The sequence below is a fragment of the Trichomycterus rosablanca genome, chromosome 16 (genome assembly GCF_030014385.1).
Source record: "Trichomycterus rosablanca isolate fTriRos1 chromosome 16, fTriRos1.hap1, whole genome shotgun sequence".
NCBI lineage: Eukaryota > Metazoa > Chordata > Actinopteri > Siluriformes > Trichomycteridae > Trichomycterus > Trichomycterus rosablanca.
Window position 1 is genome coordinate 3728210 of NC_086003.1, and position 23224 is coordinate 3751433.

Consider the following 23224-nt stretch of genomic DNA (forward strand, 5'->3'; position numbering starts at 1 on the left):
GTGCATTCAGACGTGCGTCTCTCCCAAGACCTAGTGAGGATGTGTATGTGTACGCAACCCTTCTAGCCTGGTCTGGTGGGCGTGTCAGGTTCATGTATCGTTAGGATTGGCCACACCCATCGCTAACACGAGTTTGCTTCTAGCTTAGCAGCACATTTTGGAAAAGGGTCTTCCCAATGTGCACAGAGAGGTCCATGAAGGCGTAGTGGTTTGCATAGAGCTCTGATCTCAACCCCAATAAACAACTTTTGGATGTATTAGAACATTGACTGTGAGTCTGACTGAACTAGTACATTCTAACAGATGCACTCCAGCCTTCCCATAGAGAAAATAGAGACCTGTGCCACCTCTAATCTAATTGTTGTGGTTTTTGGAAAGCTAGTCAGATGTCCACATACTTTTGGTAGTTGCTGTAAAATCATTATTATCATTATTTATTATTATTATTATTATTATTATTATTATTATTATTATTATTATTATTATTAGTAGTAGTAGTATCATATTATTTATTATTTTATTATCATTATTATTGTTATTATTATTAATATTTTATCATCATTATTATTATTATTATTTTTATTATTATTTTATTATTATCATTATTATCATTATTATTATTATTATCATTATTATTATTATTTTATTATCATTATTATTATTATTTTATTATCATTATTATTATTATTATTATTATTATTATTATTATTATTATTATTATTATTATTGTAATGGTCGTGATTTTCTGAAAGCTAGTCAGATGTCCACATACTTTTGGTAGTGCACCATCTGACCCAGACACCTGTCCTGAACATACACGATATGGCCAGAAGTATGTGGACACCCCTTCTAATTATTGAGTTCCGTTGTTTCAGCCACACTCCTTGTTACTTTTGGCCGTATAGCCCATGATTTTCAATGAAACGTCCCTCCAAACATATTTGAAATCCTTCGACTATTATCTCACACAATTATTTTGACAAAAAAACAAACAAAAAAAAATCACACACCCCACCCCTGTCTATTGTTCCATCCATCAGTCCCGAAAGCTTCACGCGTCACAGCACGAGTGATTAAATACCACGCCGCTCTGTTATTTCCAAAATATTGACTAGACATAATGGCAGACGGAGCTGCAGTCTTTTCAGCCCGTCTCATCCACTTGAAGCCAATTTTCTCACTCACTAGGCTTCACTTTAGTGATCCGACAGCCTCCGAGCTCCCCGCGAGAGAACAAAATGACCCACCGCTCCCGCTCAAAAGCATCGGAATGAGCCGCGTGGAGTGTCCGTAATAACTATCTGAATTTCAACGGCTCGAGAGATGTCATCTCGCCCTGTTCTGTCCAATCTTGTTCTTGACATCTGCAAAGAGTGAGAAAAAAACCCTGTATCAGACGAGCGTGGTGTGGGCTCAGACAAAGTGTGGCTGACCTGTCTGTGCGGAGGTCTTACAAGCTGTCGTTAGGAATGAAAGTCATTTCAGCTACTGATACACCACAGATAGAGAAAAAAATCTGAAACATGATGAACATGATTATTTTTTCTAATGAGAAAATAAACTCCCGGATCAGATGTTACGTCTGAGCGTTCTTTAGTCTCAGTGGTACTATCGACCATTCAGGAGTCTGTCTGGACATGATTGGCTAATGTACGAGTGGTGGGAGGGGCCCTAAACAGCCTAGCTATTATCAGGTGCACTTGTCAGTGTGCTCTCTGTGCTGGTCCCAGGTCCGGATAGAAATAAGAGAATTGCGCCAGGAAGGGCATCCGGAGTAAAAACTGCCAGGTGTGCATATTGTAGCAACCCCTATGTATACTGGAGCAGAAAAAACTGCATTGCCAAAAGTATGTAGACACCTGACTGAAGTCTTTTGGCCATCCTATTGTGAAATCCTAAGCATTATTTTTAGTATTATTATTATAAATATTATTATTATTATTATAAATATTATTATTGTTATAAATATTATTATTATTATTATTATTATTATTAATAATAATAATAATAATAATGATAATGATAATAATAATAATAATTATTATTATAATTATTATCATTATTATTATTAATATTAATATTAGCATTGTTATTACTATTATTGTTATAAACATTATTATTATCATTATTATTATTAATATTATAAATATTATCATAATTATTATTATTATTGTTATAAAATATTATTATTATTATTATTATTATATCATTATTATTGATATTATAAATATGATCATTATTATTATTTTTTTATTTTTTTAAATTATTTTTTATATTCTTTTGTATTTTGTTGCTTAATTACAGCCTTTATTACGGAATAATTTTGCAGCCAGTACAATGTACAGCAGAATGTATCTTTTACAGCACATCATCAATCCAGGATTCATAAAAAAGTCAATTAAATAATTATTATTAAAACTCTACGCTGCTCTTCAAGCATCAATGCCATCCTTCAGATCACGTCTCTCTGTGTGACACTGAATCAGGTTCAAGGTGAAGCTTCGGTCTCCTTTTATCAGGCAGCTACAGGTGTTTTCATCTTCTTTCTTTTGACACCCTGTCTCACACGTCTCCGTCCTCGCACATCCTGTCCCTGTCTTTTATCTCCCCGTGTTCAGATCACCATCACCGGTGGGACACTGCAGCACTCAGGTCTGGGTAACGTTACTACGTCTGGAATACAGAGTGCACGAGCGAACTGAGAAGATTACGGGTTGTGTTTTTCAGATGAGAAAATATATATATATATATATACTGTATATACAGTATATATTAATATATTAAAAAAAGAATCTGTCTGTCTGTCTGTCTATCTTTCAATATGTCTATCTGTCTATCTGTCTATATGTTTGTCTGTCTGTCTATGTATCTGTCTTTCTATCTGTCTGTCTATATGTATGCCTGTCTGTCTGTCTGTCTGTCTGTTTATCTATCTGTCTGTCTATCTTTTAATCTGTCTGTCTGTCAATCTGTCAGTCTCTATGTCTGTCTGTCTGTCTGTCTATCTATCTGTCTGTCTATATGTATGTCTGTCTGTCTGTTTATCTATTTGTGTCTATCTTTCAATCTGTCTGTCTGTCAATCTGTCAGTCTCTATGTATGTCTATCTATCTGTCTGTCTGTCTATATGTATGCCTGTCTGTCTTTCTATCTGTCTGTCTGTCTATATGTGTCTGTCTATCTGTCTGTCTGTCTGTCTGTCTGTCTGTCTGACTGTCTGTCTGTCTGTCTGTCTAGCTATCTGCCTGTCTATATGTATCTGTCTGTCTGTCAATCTGTCTATGTCTGTTTGTCATATCCTGTACTATATAATAGTACAGTATATATACTGTGTATACTAAACATGCAATATATAAATACGTTGTAGGTAGTTGTAGTCTAGCGGTTAAGGTACTGGACTAGTAAGCAGAAGGTTGTTGGTTCAAACCCCACCCCTGCTGTGCGTGTGTGTGTGTACACAGTATATACTGTATGTTTATATGTATCCATATACTAATATATATTCTATAAAATAGAAAAAATAAAATAAGTAAATTCAAGACATTTCAGTCCACCCTCCTGCTAGCCTTTCTGCCATAAACATCACTGTGACAGATTAAACATCTGCACACATCTGTGAGCCTGCATCCAGACAGGTTGAGTGTGTTCCATTAAGAAACCATCAGTGGTGTGAATAATCTGGCAGCTCTTCGGCCGGTCCCACTTATTTACCTCAGTCCGTGTTCAGCCTCGCTCGTCGTCCCTTCCACTCAGCGGCAGCACGTTTAATTTCCCAGAGTCCACGGCGCCTCCAGTTGGCGTGATGGATCTGGGCTCAAGTGAGTATGTCACCACACATCAATCAAACTCTATAGAAACTACACTGGGTCACAGACTCGTTTTCTTCCCCCGGGTTTCACCCCACTGTTCTGAGCTCAGGATCAGCGACTCGTGCCTCAGAGCGCCGCACTATTTAAGGCGGATTCGAGTGGCGCTCTGACCCCTGAATGGGACCGGTTTGAAAAATCAGCCGCACTTAAGGGGCATAAAGTGGAAATTACGAGACGAGGAACTCCATTATGCAAATCAGAATGTGGCTAAAGAGACCAGAACAATCTTTCTTTTACTTCTTCTACTGTTCTTAAAAACACATTATATTGAGAGACTTGTAGAGGACATCCCATATTTAACAGCAGTTTTGGGACTTTATTTTTATTATTACTGACAAAGTTCCTTTTTCTGTGACTGTATAATTAATTTTGGTCATAAAAAATGACTATTTCAGGACACTTGAACACCTTTATACAAAAAAAAAAATCAGTAAGAGTTTATTTACTCAGTCATTCAGTCAGATTATCACTTAGAATGAAGGCACCTCAGTAGGCAGCATTTTAAGGAAAGGATTTTGACATGCCTTCTTCTCGGGAGCGTGTAGGATGACGTAAAATGCGTCCCTCACGGCTATAAATAAAACACGGTGGTCAACAGTGTGTTAACAGCAGGCATTATAGATCTCACTCACTTTCTTAACCGCTTATCCAATCAGGGTTGTGGGGGAGGGGGGGCTATCCCAGCTTTTCAATGGGTGCAAGGCACACAATAACGACATGGATGGGGTGCCAGTCCATCGCAGGGCAGACACACATACACACACACATTCACCTATAGGGCATTTCAGTGTCTCCAATTAACCTGACTGCATGTTTTTGGACTGTGGGAGAAAACCCACGCAAACACAGGGAGAACATGCAAACTCCACACAGAAAGGACCCGGACCGCCCCACCTGGGGATCAAACCCAGGACCTTCTTGCTGTGACGCAACAGTGCTACCCACTTAGCCACCGTATCGCCCTCGCATTATAGATCTTAAGAAGTAGTTAAAGGACAGATGGGCATGTTTAATTAATCTAGCGCCAATGACCTGCCACAGCTTCAGACGCCTCGGCTTTTACGCGACCCCGCCGAGCACAAACCCAGAGTCCGGGGTAAAGATAAAAAGAAGAGACAGGATGTTCGAACGGTAAATTGGTACCTTCAGTCTGTTTGCTTTGGCACCACAGTACCCGTCTATAATTTTATCATTTTTCCCTTCAGTCTGTTGGCGCCAGAGAAGCATTTTATTGCACTCGTAACAGAACTCACAACTCTTAAAGCTCAAGGTTGTGAAATGATGGAGGTTTTTTTTGCAGTCTGAGCTTTTTCTCTAGTAGCTGCACAGAGCTTCAGACATTCATTTTCAGATGTCAGAGTGTAGAGGAAAAAACCTTGTCTAACTACTGAGTTCATGTGTTCAGCTGAGTTCAGCTACAACAGAAATAATACGCAAAGCAAACTCTATGAAGACATGAAGAAATGCTCGGCACCACTGAACAGCTTTGAAACGAACTGCATTGAAGGGCCAGAAAGTGACCGATCTGTGTCTGTGTCTAAACTACTCAACTCTTTAACTAATAATGTACACTAAATTAAAATGGGTTAGGCAAAAAGCAAAAATAAATAAATAAAATAAATGAATACATAAAAATTAAATAAATAAACTAATAAATAAATAAATCAAAATAGTAAAAAATCCACTAGAAACAAAAGCGAGCTCTGTAAAGACTTAAAAAATGCTTGATCCCACTAAACAGCTTAGCATTTAATAGACGCTTTTAAGGCAAAGTAAATAAATAAATAAATAAATAATCCCACTAAATAGGTTTGGAATGAACTGCATTTAGCGGATGCTTTAATGGCAAAAAGCATCTATAAATAAATAAATAAATGAAATGCATGCATAAATTAATATAAATAATAAAAATAAATAAATAAATGAAATGCATACATAAATTAATATAAATAATAAAAATAAATAAATAAATAAATGCATATTTGCCATATAAAGTGGGAAAATTTATGGCTGTACGTTTTGATAACTCTTGTGGAACCGTTGGCTGGGCTTGATGGTCAGGACCTTTATTACGTTTAGAAAGAAACCCTAATGTTCATAATGAAGACGTTTCTTCTAAGTGTCAACTTTAGTGATTTAGTGTTTTTTAAGTGTTTCTTGGTTGAAGCGTTTACTTCCTGCTCTTTTTTTGTGGTGTCCCCACTGGGAAGCTCGTACAATGAAATCTCACGGACGTGGACTGAATACGGAGCACAATTTTACACACAAGGACCGGTAATAACTCCTTCACTTCCCACAGGTTCATATCCTGTTCTATAGCTACACGGTAGATGTCTGGCTAACCAGGCCATGCCTGTCCCCTTATATATCCGCCATCTATACCCATAACGCGTCGTTTAAGACGATGAGGTGTACCAGGCCACAGCCCACACCTCCTGTTTCCTCTGTAAAGCTTAAATCTGTGGATCCATTTTCACCAAATCCTCTCGACCCCTCTTCCGTACCGAATCCAGCCCAAACACCGCGCAAGCATCTGTTGTCATAGTTACACAATTGAATTGGTTTGGCGAAGCCCGACGACAGGCACAAGCCTTATTGTGGGTGTAAATTGGATGGTTAGGCACACGGGGTGCGCTCAATTTGAACTGTCATCAAACCTCTCTGTAGCTGATGAGAACGCTGCATGGATATCAGAGCAGGAATTTTCATTATTTCCTCACGACTTCTTTTTATTTTGCACCGACGGTCGGTTTACTTCTATTCATCGCCGATGCCATGAACGTCGCACGGGAAAATTACATGTTCAGGTATTCTGGAACATTTAAAGCTAGACGCGGTTAGCTTCACGAGGACGTTTTTTTAGCTGCCATTTAGCCACATTTCCTGGGATGAAGTTTACATTTAATAAGATGTCTATTAAAGACATTCGTTTCATGTGTTCAACAACTCCTTAACTAATAATGTACGCCAAATTAAAATGGGTTAGGCAAAAAGCAAAAAATAAATAAATAAATGAATAAAAGAATAAAATAAATAAATAAAATACATAAATAAATTATTAAAATAAAAAATAAAAAATATATTAATTAATAAAATTAATGTATGAATAAATAAACAAAATAAATAAAGTAATTATTTAAATAAGTAAATAAATTAATAAAAAATAAACACATATTAGTAAATAAATAAATAAATAAATGTTTTTTTAAAAACCCACAAGAAAAAGCAATGATAGCCACATTTCATGTGTTTAACAACTACTCAACTCCTTAACTAATAATGTATGCCAAATTAAAATTAGTTAGGTTAGGCAAAAAGCAAAAAATTAATAAAATAAATAAATAAATAAAAACAATTAATTAATAAAATAAATAAATACAATAAATAAATAAAATAAGTAAATAAAATAAATAAATAAAATAAATGATAAAAATAAGTAAATTAAATAAAAAAATAAAATAAAATAAATGAACATAAAATGAATTAAATAAATAAATACGTGATACAAAAGCAAGCTCTATAAAGACATGAAAAAATGCTTGGTCCCACTGAATAGGTTCTCAATGACTATTGCTAATCAGACAAGATAACTTGTCCAAGATAAGCGCCTCACGATTGCTATTTTGACTAACTGGGCACAAATTCCCACAGAAACATGTCAAAATCTTAAAGAAGCAACTTCTTGTAAATGCGTCTTGTTCTATAACGGGGTGTCTAACAAGCTCATGTTTGGGTGTCCATATACTTTTGGCTATGTAATGTATACATACGTATATGATTATGTTATATACCGGTGCAGTGCTGAAGAGCGTAAATAAAGAAGTGTATGATGATGGTGTACGATCCTGCATGTTCAGTCCTCTGTCCTAACATCACTGCATGGACGAGAAGAGACGCTCGGGCAGACGGCCAGGAACACAGCGCGAGAGAAGTCTGTGTGTGAGAGAGAGAGAGAGAGAGAGAGAGAGAGAGAGAGAGAGAGAGAGAGAGAGAAAGAGATTGGTCCTCTCGCACGGTGTGGAGCGTGACAGCAGGAGAAATTGCTTCCACGCCGCTGTGTGGAGCGATGATGATAAAAGAAGGTGGAGGGGGGTTCGGATGATGACGCCGGGCGGCGGCTCTAACTGGGGGGAAAACAAGGCATGACAACATCCAAATCACGTGCACGGCCCTTTCCGGCATGCTTATTTACACCGATTATATGTTTGGGGCCGAGAGAACGCATCTCTATCTGAGAACCTTTTTTCACCGCCGAGCACCGACAATTGCAGGGCGCGCGCGGTTCCGCCAAGCCGATCCGCCAATCGGAGCGGAGAATCGGGTTGGAACGGCGTGAGCAGTAATAGAGCGAAACGTTCTGCAGCATTACACAGAAAATAGCATTGTGTCTCTTTTCAAGCAGCTGGCTGACAAATACGCTGCATCGTCCAAACTTGGAAACCGCACCAGAACCGTAGCAGTAAATAAGAAATCGGTCGCTTTGTGCTGCCCCTTCACTCTCCTGAAATGACTTGAATGACAGTAAATCCTACCCACTGTGTCCCTGACCAGACTAAAGCTGTGGTAAAACAGACAATTAAAGAATGGAAGATCTTCCTCCACCGTACTTTGCAGCAGGTGCTTTGCATTTACGGCATCAGTCACTGATCAATGATCACTCCAGAAAAAGTTTGGACTGCTCCTAAGACCAGTAGTGATGTGCTTTAGACACTTTAAATCCATCATATGTATTGTTATTGCATGCCGTAGCCTTAAGGTCCCTCAGGACTGGAACTAAGGAGCAAAACAATGTATGTTTCTCGGTAGTAACTTTAAGTCCATCCTATGCACTGACCAGTCAATAAAAGCTTCAGTTGTAGCCTAGTGGTTAAGGTACTGGACTAGTAATCAAAAGGTCACTGGTTCAAGCCCAACACTGCCAGGTTGTCACTGTTGGGCCCTTGAGCAAGGCCCTTAACCCTCAGTTGCTGAGTTAACATACTCACAATACTGAAAGTCGCTTTGAATAAAAGTGTCGAAATGGTAAAAATGGAAATGGAAATGGGCACAAATTTCCACAGGGACATGTCAAAATCTTGTGGAAAGTTCATATTAATGCCCATGGTATTATTTATACCCAGTCATACATGAAAATTTAGCTATCATAGCTGAGGCTACATTGCACAGCACCAGCGCATTTAATGCACGTTGCTTATTTATAGCCCGCGAGTCCTCGGAGGAAAGATTGAACAGCGCTGTACATGTCAGGCTCTTCGAGAGAAGCATGTTTTTACTGTCACGCCAATCAGCCCAGCACACGCCAGGACCGGGAGACGAGCCAGACGGGCCGAGTCAATCCCACCAGTTTAACTTTAACAGCTTCTCCATCTGCCGTTTCTTCCCGCGGCCGGACGTCGCTTCCGTTACGTTCTGCTCTCCGTCTAGACTGTCCGTCCGCACGGTATCGGCCCGAGCCCGGATCGGCCGGTCGACACCTTTGAGTTGTACACGGGTTGCCAGGTGAACCAGACCGGTCCTCTTCACGCCTGTCTGAAGCCGATAACAGCTTCCAGCGCTCTCCGGAGTTAACGATCTCGGCTAATAGACTTCTCTCCTGTCAATCACAGCTCAAAGTTTATAAAAGACTCATCCCAGAGCCGACTGAGCCGAGCTTATCTGGAAACGCTGAAGCGAAGTTTATGTCCGGCTGAAGGCAAGACACGATGACGAGATAAATATACAGCCAAACCGCCTAGGTCAGGCCTGCATGTTTGTTAAAATGGTTATTCCAGCACCAACCTTTACTGCGTTTCAGATTAAGAAAAAGAGATTTAGACTTTTAACTAGATTTTGAAATATGAATGTGAGAACTTTTGTTCAACCTATGGGGCAGCTTGTGGTCAGCATTGCAATTCAATCCAGGTCAGAAATTCGGTCCACATCAAAGCAAAGTTGCATTGTGTTGAAACAGGAAAGGGTATTCCCTAGATTTTTAGAAGATTATTCCTCCTCCACCGTACTTTGCAGCTGGCGTTTAGCATTTAGGCTCGTGCTGGTTTCCTGGCATCAGTCAGAAGAAGTTTTGACTGCTCCAAAGACCAGTAGAGATGTGCTTTAGACAGGTCTGGCCAACACATTTGATAAAGTGGTTACGCCAGCATCCACTGTCAACCACTGGCTAAAACACAGTCAGTCTACATTACTTTGAAATGTAGTGGCGGTAGCATCGTATTATATACACCGATAAGGCATAACATTATGTCCACCTTCCTAATACTGTGTTGGTCCCCCTTTTGCTGCCACAACAGCCCTGACCCATCAAGCATTAACTTCTTCAGCAATTTGAGCTACAGTAGCTTATGTTATGCCTGATCGGTGTAGTCTGGTCATGACGAAATAATAAACTTTAGTGACTGGAATATAAAAAGGGTGGGGTCTTCGACGCTGTATAAGGACATGGTTTAGTCATGGTTCTTTATGTGTGGAGTTTGCATGTTCTCCCAGTATCTGTGTGGGTTTCCTTTGACTAATGGGAATACTAAAATTGCCCTAGGTAAGAGTGTGTGTGTGTGTGTGTGCCATGATTAAACCTGTAATAGACTGGCAACCTGTCCAGGGTGTTCCCTGCAGTGAATTGTACCCACTGCAACCCTGACCAGGATAAAGCTATGGTAAAAATCTTCCTCCATCGTACTTCACAGCAGGTGCTTTGTATTTACGCTGGTAGTGTTTTCGTGGCATCAGCCAGTCACTGAGCACTCCAGAAAAAGTTAAACTGCTCCTAAGACCAGTAGTGATGTGCTTTAGACACTTTAAGTCCATCCTATGCACTGACCAGTTTGAAGTGCATTGAAGTGGTTAAGGTACTGGACTACATTCATTTGAAATGTAGTGGCGGTAGCATCGTGTTATATACACTGATCAGGCATAACAGTAGCTTATGTAGTCTGGTCATGATAAAATGATAAACTTTAGTGACCACAATATAAGAGGGTGGGGTCTTCGACGCTGCATAAGGATGCTGGTTAGTAGTGTGAGATGCCTGTACAGAAGGATCAGTGCATGACTCTCAATGTGTGAGACTAACGAATAAGAAGAGTTCGGTGGATTGCGCAAGCGTCAGAAGGAGCGTGTGTCAGGCGATTATACCCTCCTCGGACACAATCAAGGTCTCCAGCAGAGGAAAACTAACTGACAACGCTAAATTTGGAGAAAAATTGAGAAAATTTGCAAATAAAATAGGAAAAAATGCACTGATTTGTGTATAAACACGGAAATACAGTTTAATTTTAATCGTTCATTTATATCTGTCTCTGCAGTTATTATTTCCCTTTTAGGTGCATATGATGCTTATAAAAATGAAACCCACTATCCACACACCAGAACATGCTTCCTCCCTGGAAAAAAAAAAAAAAAAAAAAAAAAACGGAGCCACATATCAGCCGAGAAACTCAGAAACTTTCTCTTTCTTCCGCGTCCCTTTAAGCACTGCTGCTAGTCTCACTGAGATACCGTCGTGCCAGAAGTTTCAAAGCATATGCGCTTGCGTCAAAGCCACCCACTCGGTCTCTGTGGAAGGCTGCGACGATGAAGCGTCAGCGGCTTCAGACGAGACCGAAGGAGGATTTGGCCCTGTATTTGGAGATGAGATAGCTGCCATTTAACTTTGAAGTTGTTTACACGGGTATGGATGTGACCGAGCGGGAGTCCAGGACTTCTCTGCCATGTTTTATCTGCAGACGTCTGGAGAACGCTGGCGTGAGAGGAGGAACAGGAGTAATTTGGACTTAAGATTCACAAACTTCTGTTTAGGGATCGTTTGTGACACTTTTTCTTCGCCTGGCTGTATGAGAACTGTCTTTCCCGAAAGCTTTTTTTATTGTCCAGTAGCTAATGCACCAGGATTAGAACTAGTGAATGGAATTTTTCGGTACTGACGTGGTAAAGTCATTAATCTTTGACAAAAATAATAATAAAAAATAAATAATAATCAATTCTGGGTTCTATAATGTCATTTAGCTTTGTGGTACGACCTCCTAATTCTTCTTCTTTGCTCGTGATTGTCGATGACTTTTCTAGACTCATAAAAATAGAATGAATTATTTGTTTCAAGTTTCAATTTTGTCATTTGTACAAATGTAAGCAGCAATTCTACATTAAAATTGTGAACAAACGAAAACAGACAAAGAGAAAAAGAGAGAATAGAGAGGATAACATGAGGGATAGGCTAATTTAAAATAATAATAATAATAATACTAATAAATACTACTACTAATAATAATAATAAATAAAATAAAAAATACATCAAAAAAAGAAATATATACGCCAATCAGCCATAACATTAAAACCACCTTCTTGTTTCTACACACATTGTCCATTTTATCAGCTCCACTTACCATATAGAAGCACTTTGTAGTTCAATTACTGACTGTAGTCCATCTGTTTCTCTACATGCTTTGTTAGCCCCCTTTCATGCTGTTCTTCAATGGTCAGGACCCCCACAGGACCACTACAGAGCAGGTATTATTTAAGTGGTGGATGATTCTCAGCACTGCAGTGACAATGACATGGTGGTGGTGTGTTAGTGTGTGTTGTGCTGGTATGAGTGGATCAGACACAGCAGCGCTGCTGTGATTTTTAAACACCTCACTGTCACTGCTGGACTGAGAATAGTCCACCAACCAAATATATCCAGCCAACAGCGCCCCGTGGGCAGCGTCCTGTGACCACTGATGAAGGTCTAGAAGATGACCGACTCAAACAGCAGCAATAGATGAGCGATCGTCTCTGACTTTACATCTACATGGTGGAGCAACTATGTAGGAGCGTCTAATAGAGTGGACAGTGAGTGGACACAGTATTTAAAAACTCCAGCAGTAATGCTGTGTCTGATCCACTCATACAAGCACAACACACACTAACACACCACCACCATGTCAGTGTCACTGCAGTGCTGAGAATGATCCACCACCTAAATAATACCTGCTCTGTGGGGGTCCTGTGGGGGGTCCTGACCATTGAAGAACAGGGTGAAAGCAGGCTAAAATGTATGCAGAGAAACAGATGGACTACAGTCTGTAATTGTAGAACTACAAAGTGCTTCTATATGGTAAGTGGAGCTGATAAAATGGACAGTGAGTGTAGAAACAAGGAGGTGGTTTTAATGTTATGTGTCACATGTGTGTGTTTTTACATGGGAACAGAATGTAAACTGGTGATAAAGATGAAACACATGCATGAAATCCATTCTTGATCTCTTTTGTTAGTGGTTGTGGTTTGTTGTGGTTCATGCTCTTCCTATCCTGCATCATTTCTGGTGCTCAGGTGTTGTTTTGACAACCCAATTCTTCAGCTGTAAAAAGGTTTCCTGCCTTATTAAGGTACAAGAAGATCTGAACCGAAAACCAAAGAAGGGGGGGAGGGGATCTTTGGTTTTCAAAAAGCCTTCTTTGTTTGTTTGGAACACCAAAGTGTGATGATGTGATGGAAATTTCATGCCTAGATTTAATGTTCGGATTCATCTTCTCACCAGACTAATCAGAGATTACCAACTAACCAACTGGAAGGTTGTGGGTTCGAATCCCAGCTCTACCATGCAGCCACTTTTGGCTCTAAGGACACCGTACACCGGCTGACCCCGTGGTGCATTACTCCATACCTGCACCCATGCGCATGCAGGCCTTTTTTTCTGGCCGTTTCGACAACAACATCTCTGACCTTTGGGTTGGCAGAGGCAGCGCGCCTCTGATCACAGGGACTGGAAACGGAGCCAAAGTGAAATGTCAACTGTCCCTGTGGTTCCAGCACTGACGCAACACACGCAGCAAACACAGCGTCCAGCTACAGCAAACGCAGGGAAGAGGAGGATCAGAGCTACGTCTAATAATGGGGAATAAGTAATACATCATATAGCCAAAAGTACGTAGACACCTGACTATAAGCTTGATCTTATTTAAAAAACAAATGGACCCCTATGTGATCTGTTCAGCTATAACAGCACCCACTCCTCTGAGAAAACCTCTCACAAAAGTTTGAAGTATGTATGTAGGAATTTGTGCTCATTTTGTATACCTGGGCACTGATCTTGATCCAGTAAGCCTCAGTCAATGTTCCAGTTCATTCCAAAGCTGTTCAGTGGGGCTGAGGTCTGTGTAGGCTGCTGGAGTTTCTTTAAACTGAGCTTTTCTTGTCTTTGTGGAGCTTACAAGATGACACAAGATGTCATCTTGGAACAGGAAAGTGCCTTCCCTAAACTGTTGCTGCAAAGTTGGAAGCATACCTGTCAGCAATTGTTTTGGCTGACACAAATAAATTCAGTAATTGGGTGTGTCCCAATACTTTTGTCCATATAGTGTATATACACTTGTCATTTAGCTGACGCCTTTATCCAAAGCGACTTACTCAAGTGATTGTTCAAGCAATTGAGGGTTAAGGGCCTTACTCAAGGGCCCAACAGTGGCAACCTTTCAATTACCAGTCCAGTACCTTAACCACTAGGCTACATTTTTGGCATTTAGCAGACATCTTTATTTAAAGTGACTTACAGTACTGGGACAGTATACAGTCTGAGCAATTGAGGGTTAAGGGCCTTGCTCAAGGGCCCAACAGCAGCAACCTGGCAGTGGTGAGGCTTAAACCAGCGACCTTCAGATTACTAGTCCAGTGCTTTAACTGCTAGGATATAACTGCCCTACTTATAAATATTGTGGTGAGCGGCCGGCTCACCTTCGTAGACCCCTCATAGGCATGGGGCATTCCCGCCGCTGACGTCATCGGCCATGGGAGGGCAGTATCCCACGATGCTCTGCGCCCACAACCAAAACTTTGATGAGGGTTAAAACGGGATTAAAAATTGAATTATTATGAGAGCGCTGACGTAAATAGCTGTGTTAAAATAATGTAGCGCATAGCGCATTTAGTGTTCATGTGAGTGAAGTTAACATCTTCGTTGCATGTGTTATGTTTAGTGACCTTCCTGTTATAGCATAGCGGGAGGGATCTGTTGTATATCAGGTCTGGAATCAACAGCGATTGAAAATAAAGAGTGCTGCCCCCTACAGTTTAAAGAGCAGAAACGTTTTCTTACGTAAATACAAAAAGTAGATAGACATCTAATCTAAAACCATGGACTAAACCTTTTTAAATTGAGGACAGATCAGGTAAAGCTGAAGACATTTTTAGGTTTGAAGATGCTCTCTGGGATCTTTTGCTGCCCAGCTCTCAGAGGCCACTTCAGGAAACCTGCCAATATTCCCATGATACTTTTCTAAACGTGCAGAATTACAGTATTTTGCATATAAATGCACTTTTAAAACTCTCCTGGACTGAATAAAAACCCTGTTGAGACTTTTATCTTTCAGCAGATTCGGTGGCATTTTTTTGGGGCGCGCTGCTAGATGTGTTTCTGAAGAGTGTGTCCAGAAAGCTTTAAAATGATTTCATGGATCTTTTTCCCCCAGACAGAAGAAGCAGAAGTGAGAAAACGTGACCTTGTCTCGCTGGCCCGGCAGTCGCCTCTAACTAGATGTCTGGAGAGAGTCAAAAGTGGAAGGAACAGAGGTATAAGTGGGCTACTATGTAGCCAAAAGTATGTGGACACCTCTCCTAATTTTCAGATTTTGGCCGTTACAGCCACAAAATGATTAAAATAGGACGTCCATGAAGCTCACGGTCAGCTGTCCACACAGCTCTGACCATACAGTTTGGCATAAACAGGTATGATGGACCTGCAGGTGCAGTTGAAAATCCACCCCGCTCGCTCATGCTAGAATAATCTCTCGTTTTGGCTCCGGCCGCCGTTAGCGAGGCGTCTGCTGAGTCTGGCCTGTTTTGACAGACGCTCGTTCGGTCCGAGTGCATCTCGCCAGCGTTCTGGCTCCTGTCATCCTGATAAAAAAGGCAGAGAAAAAATAGAAAGACGTTTCGGCTTTGTGACAAATTCTTCTGCGCTGGTGTGATAAAAAGTGAAGGGCCGCTCTGAGCACGCTCAGTCCGTCTCCCCGATTCAGATGATGAAACTGGAGGCTAATTGCGACATGCTTTATTTAAATCCTGCGTCAGGACCATCAAGGCGGGCGTAACCGTGTCAGAACAGGGGGTAAGGCGGAAGTCCTAGAGTACCACAACTTCGGCACTGATGTTGGAAAAGAATCCTTCGCAGTTGGCATTCCAATTCATCTCAAAGGTGTTTCATAGAGCCAAAAGTGTTGAGTTCATTGAGACCAGGGCTCTGAATAGGCTTTGTGCTCAGCGGTGAGAAAGGGGACTTCCCCAAACTGTTGCCACAATGGTCACAGCATGACGTTTACCTTATATCATTTTAAACACCTGTTAGCAATGGATGTGATAAAATAACCTAATCTAAAATAACTTAGTAATAGATTAGGTTATTTTAGATTAGGCTTAATTAGATTAGGTTAGATTAGATAAGATTACATTATATTACATTAGGTTAGGTTATATTAGATTAGGTTAAATTAGGTTATATTAGATTAGGTTAGGTTATATTAGATTAGGTCAGATTAGATTAGGTTAGATTAGGTTAGGTTATACAAGATTAGGTTAGATTAGGTTAGGTTATACCAGATTAGGTTAGATTAGGTTATACTAGATTAGGTTAAATTATATTAGATTAGGTTAGGTTATACTAGATTAGGTTATACTAGATTAGGTTAGATTAGGTTAGGTTATACCAGATTAGGTTAGATTAGGTTATACTAGATTAGGTTAAATTATATTAGATTAGGTTAGGTTATATTAGATTAGGTTAGGTTATACTAGATTAGGTTAGATTAGGTTATATTAGATTAGGTTATATTAGTTTAGTTTAGGTTATATTAGATTAGGTTATACTAGATTAGGTTATATTAGGTTAGGTTATATTAGATTAGGTTAGATTATGTTATATTAGATTAGGTTAGATTAGGTTATATTAGATTAGATACGGTTAGGTTAGATTAGGTAAAATTAGATTATTATTATTATTATAAATGACCAAAAGCCGCTTTTGCTGCAGAAAGAAAATCATTTTCATTGCTGACCTGATCTCTGCGCTAGTGCGTCAGGCTTCTGAACCTAAAATTGTACTTTAATACTTTTTTGCGCCCCAGACCCACATGTTTCTGCTCTTCCTGCTCGTGGTCTGTACACTTTAATGGGGCTTTAAAATATTTTGCACACGTTAATTTGCTACTTTATTGTAACAGAATTTGTCCCTTAAACCATTTAAACCGGAGAATTCGATCAGAAATACTTTCCTGAAAGTCTGTCTCCCAGCCCTGTGTGTACGTGTACGTGTGTATTGTGTCCCAGATTCCCTCTCGCAGTCGTGAAAAGAGAAGATGATGGAAGCCCGACGTGAGCAGAAAAGCAATCGACTGGTTAAGCCTCCTGTCAGACGCTTAAGATTAGGATTTTTTTTCCTCTCCTCACTTTCACAGTAGGAAGAAAAATACTCGAGCTCTGCTGTCCTGCATCCACAGGCACGTTAAAAAACCCTTTCAGCTCTGATTCTGGTCATTTAGGAGTCATATTGGGTTGGGACGCTAACAAAAAAAAAAAGAAGAATATGAGTTCAGGTGTATAACCTGTAAATCCTCCTCCACCTGCCCGGCTTTTCTTTCCCATCATATAAGACTCACAACATGATGGGGGAGATTTGTGTGTGTGTGTGTGTGTGTGTGGGTGGGGGGGGGGGGGGGGGTAATGCAGTGGATTCTGTGTATAGATGTTTTTGGGGTCTGTTTTATAATCTAAAGGTTCGTGCTGTGGAATACAGAGCAGTTATGGAAGCACAAACCAGTACCAGTCATCCTAGACTAGTAGCGGTTTTTTCATTGAGTAACCAATAATTTAAAAGTGGCCGTAGTATCAGGGTGTCAGTGAGACTCTTTCAACCCTCCCTTCCACAGACACAGCCAACTGGTGCAGCACAAGGGATTCTGGGAATTGTAGTCAATGGTATGCTGAAATAAACTGCCATGTATTTACTACACATTTACTTTGTGAATGGAACATTAATTACATTCGATCAGGTAAATTAGATTAAATTGTGTTAGATTAAATTAAATTATATTACATTAGATTAGGTGAATTAAAATATGTAAGATTAGATTAGGTTATATTAGGTTAGGTTAGATTTTATTAGATTAGGTTTGGTATATTAGATTAGATTACAGTAGTTTAGATTGTCAGATTAGATTAGATAAAATATATTAGATTATATTAGATTAGGTGAATTAAAACAGGTTAGATTCGATTAAATTAGGTTAGAAAGATTAGATTAGGTTTGGTATATTTAATTTCATTAGGGAAATTAGATTAGGTTAGATCAGATTAGGTAAATTAGATCAAATTAGGTCAGATTAGATTAGATTTCAATAGATTAGATGAGGTCAGATTACATTAGGTCAGATTACATTAGGACAGATTACATTAAGTCAGATTAGAATTACAGTAGATTATATTCGATTACGTTTGATTAGATTAGGTTAGATTCAATTAGATTAGGCCAGATTTGATTAGATTAAAGTACATTAGATTAGGTCAGATTAGATTAGATTACGCTCAATTAAATAACATTACAGTATATTAAATTAGATTACCATAGATTAGGTCAGATTAGATTACATTAAATTAGATTACATTAGATTAGGTCAGATTAGATTGCAGTAGATTAGATTACAGTAGATTAGATTACATTATATTAGATTAGGTCAGATTAGATTACCGTACATTAAATTAGATTACATTAGATTAGATTGGGTCAGATTAGATTGGGTCAGATTAGATTAGATTAGATTAGGGTAGATTATATTAAATTAGATTAGGTCAGATTAGATTCGATTTTAATAGATTAGATGAGGTCATATTACAGATTACATTAGGACAGATTACATTAGGTCAGATTAGAATAGATTAGATTACAGTATATTACATTCGATTACGTTTGATTAGATTAGGTTAGATTCAATTAAATTAGGCCAGATTAGATTAGATTAAAGTACATTAGATTAAGTCAGATTAGATTAGATTACGCTCAATTAAATTAGGCCAGATTAGATAAGATTACAGTATATTAGATTAGATTACCGTAGATTAGGTCAGATTATATTACATTAGATTATATTACATTAGATTATATTACATTAGATTGGATTACATTAGATTAGGTCAGATTAGATTACAGTAGATTAAATTAGATTATATTAGATTAGGTCAGATTAGATTACCATAGATTAGATTAGATTACATTAGATTAGATTGGGTCAGATTTGATTAGATTTGATTAGATTACAGCAGATTAGATTAGGTCGGATTAGATTAGATTACGGTAGATTACATGAAATTAGATTAGATTACGGTAGATCAGATTAAGTTAGATTGGATCAGGTAAATTAGATTACATTATATCAGGTGATTATGCTTCTTTAAACAGGGAATTATTTTGGGTTATATGGGTGTTGGGTACCTTTGTCATCATTGCTCGAGTTCCATTTTTTCCTGTTGTTTGATGTTTGCTGATCTTAAATAATTTTGTGACACATTCCACAACAGGACAGAAGAATCGAGTCGGTTCATGTTTCACGTCACTCACACGTAAAGAGTCACAGAATCGTTTATCAGAGGAAGTCGCGGCTGTATTTAGTCTTTTCTCATCCCTGCTGTCTGAGACGTCTCCTACACACCGTAATCACTGTCAAACTCATACATCATATATTCATTCTGTACAAAGGCCGAGCTGCAGACGTGGCATTCTTACAAAAACAAAGACAGCGAGAGAGAAAGTATTAATGTGCCCTTTCCTTCCGCTCCACATCCATAACGTCTTTCCACTCATTATTTTTCAATTCACCCAGATCTTCTCCTCAATCATCATTTTCATTATATGCACCTTTTTGCCTCGATCAGCTGGAAATTGATGCCGGCAGACGTAATGGCTTCTGATGGTTACGATTTATCATCGTGTTGTTCGTGGCGTTCTTTCTGCTTTTTCTGCTTTGTGTGCCGCTCTGTGGAAGACATGATTCAAGCAATTGAGTGTTGTTAAGTTCCTTGCTAAGGGGCCCAACAGTGGCGATGGTGGGGCTTGAACCAGCAGCCTTATGATTATTAGCCAACCTTCAGTGATGGTTTACTTGGATACAGAAGCTTGGAGCTCGGTTAAGTCCACATAGTTTAAAACAAGCAAAATCAAACCTGGCTCAGGGGCCTAACAGTGCCAACTTGTTGATGGTGGGGCTTGAACCAGAAGCCTTATGATTATTAGTCAACATTCAGTGATTGTTTACTTGGATACAGAAGCTTGGAGCTCGGTTAAGACACCAGAGTTTAAAAAAAAGCAAAATAAAACTATGTTAGAGGCAAGAGGTAACAAAATGCTTCTACGTCTTACTAGTCAACAAACCACCTGACCACTGAGGTCCAGAAACAGGACACAGGTGCCCACAGCAAATTCCTCGGCGGAGGCCGTGATGGACGCGTCCAGGCAGAGCTGTAGATCAATATCTGATGTGTGGTAAATCCTCGCTGCTCTGTTTACACTGATAGATGACTACTAGAGGCGCAGCAGTACACAGCCGCTGTGCTATATAAAATACTAGCCAGCAGATTGTAGATTAGTAGATTGGAGCGAGGATTGAACCCGGGTTCTTACGGGGCTTTATACAACATGGTGATGGGGCTAAACGTTTTTGGCATTTATCAGACACTTTTTTTCAGTCTAAGCAATGGAGGGTGAAGGGCCTTTCTCAAGGGCTCAACGACAACAACCTGGCAGTGGTGGGGCTTGAACCAGCAACCTTTTGATTACTAGTCCAGGAACTTGGTATTTTAACCATTTCTGTCACCGTGTTTATTATTTAGAACAAAAAAAAAAATCAAGTTATTATTATTACTACAGTTATTATTATTATTATTATTATTAATTAATTATTATTTATTTATTATTTTATTATTATTATTATTATTATTTTGCTATTATTATTACTATTATTATTATTATTTATTTTTTAATTATTATTTTTATTGCTATTATTATTATTATTACTATTTATTTTTTAATTATTATTTTTATTACTACTATTTGTTTTATTATTATTATTATTATTTGTTTTGTTGTTGTTATTTGTTTGGTTGTTATTGTTATTATTATTATTGTTATTATTTGTTTGGTCTTTTGTTATTATAATTATTATTATTATTATTTTAATTATTATTTTAATTATTTTTTAATTATTTTATTATTATTATTATTATTATTATCATCATATTTTTACTATTATTATTTTAATTATTATTATTATTATTTTATTATTATTATTATTATTATTATTATCATATTATTATTATTATTATTTTATTATTATTATTATTATTATTATTATTTTATTATTATTATTATTATTATTATTATTATTATCATATTACTATTATCATATTATTATTATCATCATATTATTATTATTATTATTATTATTGGAATGTCGTCAGATCTCAGAAGAAGTCATTGTATGGCTGCCCTGGAGCCGAGAAAGTTAAGGGCCCAACACTGTTTGCATGGCAGAACTAGGGGTTTGAACCCACAATCTTCCAGTTGGTAACTACAACTCTACCCACTATTATTATTATTATTATTATTATTGGCTGCCCGGTGGCTCAGTGGGTATCACTGTTGCCTTACAGCAAGAATGTCCAGGGTTCTTCTTAGCTGCAGTGGTCTGGATCCTTGTGTGGAGTTTGCATGTTCTCCCTGTGTCTGTGTGGGTTTTCTTCGGGAGCTCCGGTTTCCTCCTACAGTCCAAAGACGTGCAGTCAGGTTAATTGGAATGACAAAAATTGCCCCTAGATGTGTGTGTGTGTCCTGTGATGTACTGGTGACCTGTCCGGGGGGTTGGGCCAGTGAATTGTACCCAGTGCGACCCTGAATAGGATAAAGTGCTGGTAAAACTTATTATTATTAATATAATAAGTTTTACAGATCTTTATCAACATGAACTGCAATATTGTCGCTTTGCTCCCATTAAACTTTCGGAATGACCCTGTGAAATGGCATTAATCACATATCCACACACACTAATGAAAAACAAGGCCGAGCTTTAGATTTATAGTCAAGCGAAATGTTAATATTGAACAAAAACAATCCATTCTTCATAACAGTAGATAAATAAACACAACATGCCCGCAAAGGTCAATTACTAGGCTGGTTTCTCGATCTCAATTGTGCCATGAGTCGATAGCTGTAGTATCAATAGCGACTCACACAACTTTGTCAATTGCAGGGTTGAAAAAAAAAATACAGGGCTAAAAATGCCTTCTCGGCCCCTGGCACAGTACGCGTCTCAAATCGATGCTTTTGAGCCGAGCTGAGGTCGCAGCGGGGTCACGCTTCAACCCAAACGTTTCTTCACTGGAATTATGTATGTGGTTTTTTTTATGCATTACAGAACGCCCACATCTGTGATACTTACATTATCCAGGACAAAAGTGACGCCAGCGCTGGCAAAGTGGGCGCAATCTAAAAACAATAAAGCGCCGTGTCTGTCTTTATAGCTGCCGTTTGATGGAATGACTGAAGGCAGAGGATGATTTTACTGTCAGAGCCGAGGGCATTTCTGCCTCAGTCACCGAGGCTTTTCGGGAATCGTTTTTATGTATCGTATTTTAATGCGGCTCCGCGGCGAACGACGGGTCGGAGAAGCGACGGCGTCCTATGTGTTGATGGATCGCCTGCTCGTGGTGAACTTTTCAGGAGAACACCTTCTCCACGCATGTCGTAAACAAGTGAAATGGCTCTGACATTCATCGCTTTAAGCTATCAAAACTGGTTTGGTTTTTAATAGTGAAATTGGAGCTGTGGCATCTGAATGAAAAAGGAAATTTTTATTAATCAAATTATTTATAATAACAGCCCACAGGCTCGGGAACATGTGACTTCAGGTAATAAATAAATTATTGTGTGGAATTTGTGACCCAAATATATTAAATCTAAACAATATTGTATTAAAAATAAATAAATAAATAAAACTTAATAATAATAATAATAATAATAATAATAATAATGTACAAACTCCATTTCCAAAAACGTTGGGAAATTGTGCTATCGATCGACTGGGCACCCCCTAGCGGGCACAATTAACGCTGCCTGCAGCAGACAAAATTGGCCACTGAAGTCTGCCGGGTGGTAATAGACCAGACTAATAAGGGGATGGATCTCCGAAGAAGCAAAAACTCAACAAAGCCAGGCGAGTTCAATGTAAGTTCAACACCCTGTGACCCATCTGGAACTCTAAGGCTCTGTCCCTGCGCAGCAAGATCCACATCTTCAACACCAGCGTGAAGGTAGTCTTCCTGTACGGGTCCGAGACAGGGCGAGTGAC